We start from the raw sequence: 4858 nt of genomic DNA, 5'->3' as shown, positions 1-4858 counted from the left end.
CGCTCCCCGCAGGACGTGGGGTTGCGCCCGGGGCCCGGGACAGGGGTTGGCCGCGGGGACTCCTCCGTGAGGAGGGGCCGGGGCTGCCCCGCGGCGGACACGGCCGGTTCTGCAGCAGCTCCCCCGGAAGGCCCAGCGGAGCCCCTCAGTGGTGGCTCCCCGGGGAAAATGTCCTTAAAAAGGGGTAAAACGCCACAAAAACGGAGAGGTGTGAGGAAAGGGTGTGAGAGAAACAGTCCCCGAGGTGACAGAAGGAGGTGGGAGGTGGCCCCGGGTAGAGGCTGCCCGGCAGAAGGCAGCTGTGGAGCAGACCCAGGGCCTGTGCAAGTCGAGGGAGAGGCCCTGTAGCCCTGGAATAAGGTCACCAAAGAGACGGCTGGCAGGACTGCTAGACACCCTCTGCTTCCCTTGTGAGATCCAGCCCTGGCAAGAACTCTTTACCTGCAAGTTTGGTCCAGCTCTGAGGCAAAAAGCATTGGTAGATGTAAGCAAAGGACACCCTCAGGTAGCTGCTCTGTTTTTTTCTCCATACCTTGTGTTCCTCTAGCAGTTTTTCTGCTTGAGTAACTTCTTTAATGGCTCTTCTTCCACCTAGATCATTTTGTCTTTCACCAGCTAAAATTACTCCTGCAGCAGCTTGCTACTCCACTCAATCTGGAAGAATGATGAGAGGCGGTTTGGGAGTGAGGATGCGTGAGCCCACAGCAGCAAATACGAGGCATGAAGAAAAGAGACGGAGACTGATGTTTGGAAGTCAGATGCAGAGCAGAGGTCCAAGCAGTGATGCTGTTGACTGCATGCAAGAGGCTCACATCCTCCCGGCAAGCCCTGCTGTTGCTCCCACAGCTCCATGCAGGTGCGGGCGTCTGTGCTGAGAGACCCTGCTGTAGGAATGAGCACAGAGTCTCCCAGGGTGTTACATATTCTAGTAAATTACTCCGTCGTAGCAGTGTTTGGAAAGTAAATTAGTTTTTTTTTCCCCAGCCCTGTGGGTAGCAGGCATTGAGAAATTTCAAATGATGGTTACTGTTCAAATCAACCTCCCTGTCTGTTTTACCCAGGTAAATGAAACTGATTATAACTTGCTTTAATGTTCTTTAATTATATTTAAAAGGAATCATGCTATTAATGGGAGAATTCTGCAAAGGAAGATTAAGGCACAAAGACTTAAAATCTTTAAGATTTGTGGCTCCCCCATGATGTGATTGCAACAGAATCTATATTTAGTTTCTAGCCCTCCTAGTTCGTGAGCGAGACCCTGACACCTAGTATGGTTTCTCCACAGAAACCTGTCTGAGTCTGCAGGCAGCTTGAAAAAACCAGCTGAGAGCGCACTGGTAATTCCTGTCGGTGTTAATCCTAAAATTGCTGCCGTAGCACTCCTGTCGGTCACAGCATCTCAGGAGCTGTAAACCCATCAGGAAGAAGATAGCCGGGAGAACCTCAGCAAAGACGCAGCCTGACTGCTGGGTAAATACCCTTTATCCCTGGGACTGAGGGGAGGATGACACTTGCAGCTGGGCATGGGTGGCTGGTCTTGGTGAGTCTGCAGCATTGCATCGCCTTATTCTGACTCGAAATACGAGATGTTGACAGATTAAAAATTGTCAGGTTTTATGGTTATTGCTATACCAGCTGTAGGACAGTGATACCTAGTGGCAGTGTGAAGGTAAATTCAATGCAAATAAGCTGGTTTTCAGTTAGCTTTGGTCTGAGTGATCCCCTTTTGGTAAAACAACAAACAATGGGGATAGGGAGTAGAGATGCTACAAGTTTCAGGCCAGGGAGCTACCCAGGCCTTGGAGTTGTCCTTTAAAGTAAAAGACTGGGGAGCCCCATCTCAAATCCTGTGGTTGTCACTGGGATTTTGGGCTGCTGTGAAAATTCCCACCTAGGAGCAAGTTTCCCAAAACCCAGAACAGAACTTCAGTCCCTTACGTTTACAAATGCACTCTTGTCTGAGCTCGTTACAATGGGGAGCCTGCTACATGAACAGCCTACTTCTTTCAAGTTGCAAGAAAACAGGAATACTTCTGGAGAGTTACTCAGGTTCAAGGACTATTTGCATTTTTTCTTCAAGACAAAAGATTTATGTGATATCAATATTGTTTTCCTTAGCAATATAATGTTTTTCAATCCTAAATGAAAGATGCTCCTGTCACTAATTGCTAAAAGATGCAATTAAAGAGCCAGCAAAACAAGGTGTTCTTTCCCCTTTTCACTGGGGAAGACAGAAGGCTGTGGGAAGTGAGGCCCTCGTGGAAAAGCAGGCCAGGCCAGCAGAGAGCAGTACTTTATCAGGAACACCGTTTCCCCAGGGACAGGGCAAAATAGTGCAGTATTTATTCTTCATAGTTGAAATATCTTGCATATATGTTCATAAACAGTGCTGCAGTTAGGAGTAGAGATCCCAAAGAATGGGAATGTAATGCTGTGGGTTTTTTTTCCTCCTGTGAAAAGCATCATTTATGTGCATGGGGAACAGTTCTCAGTCTGTTCTTGGAAACCCCCTTGCCTCATCCAGGGCCCTGGGAGGGAGTGTAGATGGTTTAAAATGTTTTGCATTTGTTCCTGAGACTTTCTCACGCACAGTACTGTGGTCATTCCTAGGATTAACTCAAGCCATATAGTCTGAGGTTTGTAACAAATTTTCAAGTATGGTGTCTACATATTAAATATATTACTTATATGTGCATGTTTAGATTCATAGCTTCGTGTATTATATACATACCTGAGCTAGAATGCAGGTTATTTGGAACCAGCTATTTGGGGAACTCTCTCTGTCACTCCAGTGTTATAAGAACAATTGTGTTGGATGTCTGGATGAGGATTAACAAACAGTGATCAAAGACAAATTGTACAAATATGAGAACTATTGCAAACAGTAACAAGATTATATTATAGCTATAAAGACAAGGTCAGTAGTTTTGGCACAGCGTACCCATGAACTGTGCATGATTGATATGTTGTTTTGTGCAAGCCAGGTAGTAACATATGCCAAACTACACAAAATGCTCCGTCTTCTCACATCCTCGGAGAGGCACGCAGGAATTCAACCAGCTGACACGTGGCCAGCGATAAGGGTTCGGGCTGCCTTATGTGGATGTGGATGCACATGTGCGGTTTTGAACATCTGCCCTCTGAGAGCTGCACAGTTAGTTAAAGCTCCCTGTGCGGAGCATGTTTCCCTTGGTGCTGCCACTTCTGCCCTGCCTGGGGACTGGCTCTTCCAGGCAGCAGCGCAGTTTTGGGAAGTTCAAAGGGGTGAGGAGTCTGTTCCCAGCTCATGGCTGGTGCCACTGAAGTTGTGTAGCAGTCCATAGGTGCTCAGGCACCCGCCTCCCAACTGCTGTTGCTCTGCATCTCAGTTCCCAGCTGTGTCCTGGGTTCTGGATGCTCCCCAGCCACTTAACTAATAATGCTATTAATACTATTGCATGTTTAAGGAACAAAAGAGTACCTCAGGTAACTCCCTGAGATAGTTCACTTGAAGATTCCGTGGTTCCTCTGCTAACAGCAGTCCAGGAAGCCAGAAGTCCTGTCCCATGGCAGGCCGAGTTGGGATTGCCCGAAGAAGAAAAATATTCTGGAAATACTAAGGGAAGGTAACAGCAACTAAACCTACGGCTCAAATTCCCATCCAAGATCCATTTTCTCCCTTCATCTCAAAGAACAAATTATAGTAGTGCTGACCTTTAGCAAAAAAATTGAACAGTGAACATTAAGCTTGTTTCCCTATGGATCTGAGTCCCACAACCCCTTTATCTCCCTGCTGCAAATGACGCATCTGTAGCGTTTGCTGTGATACTCTATCCCCACGTCCTCCCCGTATCCCTGAGCAGGATAGGTAGCTCTGCAGTCCCGTCACTTACCTGCTGCTCTCTGATGCCCTCCACTGTGGTTCCCCATCATTCCTTCCCAACATTTCTAGCAAGGCAGGACTTGGCACATACTGTGGCTTCTCTGGAGCTGCATCTGTCCCTGGTCAGAGGGCCATGGTCAAACGTACTAGATAAATGCTGAGTTGCCATTTCCTTTCCTACGGAGAAAGCATAAATAAGATATTTCTCCATCTCCTCTGGATACCCACCAGTTTTTGACAAACTCATAGAAATTAGACATCTTTGAGACATTTACGTTTCTGGTAGTTGTGGCTGAAACTAGTAACTGGTTCAAAAGTTTTTGGGGGGGCAGCAGGTGGGCAAAACAATCACATAAGCCTCCTATCTGAGGAAATCATGATCAAAACATGCCGTTGCCATATTCACATGTAGGCCCTCCACTGACTGCTTTGCTTTTCTAGCTCTGTCTTTGGTTTTCTAATGATGCGTCAATGATTTCTGTGATCTGAAGTAATATGTCGCAGAGGCAATCAGCTCCAGTGCAGGCGCGTCCCGCAGCAGAGCGGCGGATCGCGGCGTACAGGGGGGTTTCCTGAGCCGGGGAACCCACAGGGGAGCGCAGAGACCCACCGGGAGCCGGCAGCTCTCTCAAGGGCGGCTGATGAGGAGTCGGCAGGGCCAGGAGTAACAGCTGCCACCCCCCATTCCCACTAAAGGCAGCCCCAGGGAGCGCTGCGACCAGGAGTGCTGTGACCAGGACGGGCAAACAGGGCATGGCACGTCAGCTAGTGCGTGGCACCGCAATTTGTGTGGAAGGGCACGCAGGGAGGGAGGCACGCAGGGAGGGAGCCTCTTCGAAGGAGGGGCATTCCACGGGCCGAGTGGGAGACTCGGCATGCACATAACCCAACAACTGGGCACAGGTCAAGGGAACTCATCTGACACGACCCTCAAGGCAGAATGCTGGGCACTCGTCTGAGGGTAAAGGCCGCGGCTCCAGCTGGGGGGTCTGCACC

This window comes from Aptenodytes forsteri, unplaced genomic scaffold (assembly GCF_000699145.1).
Source record: "Aptenodytes forsteri isolate BGI_AS27 unplaced genomic scaffold, ASM69914v1 Scaffold238, whole genome shotgun sequence".
NCBI classification, from domain to species: domain Eukaryota; kingdom Metazoa; phylum Chordata; class Aves; order Sphenisciformes; family Spheniscidae; genus Aptenodytes; species Aptenodytes forsteri.
The sequence above is the reverse complement of the archived record's forward strand: the minus strand, read 5'-3'. Positions refer to the sequence as shown.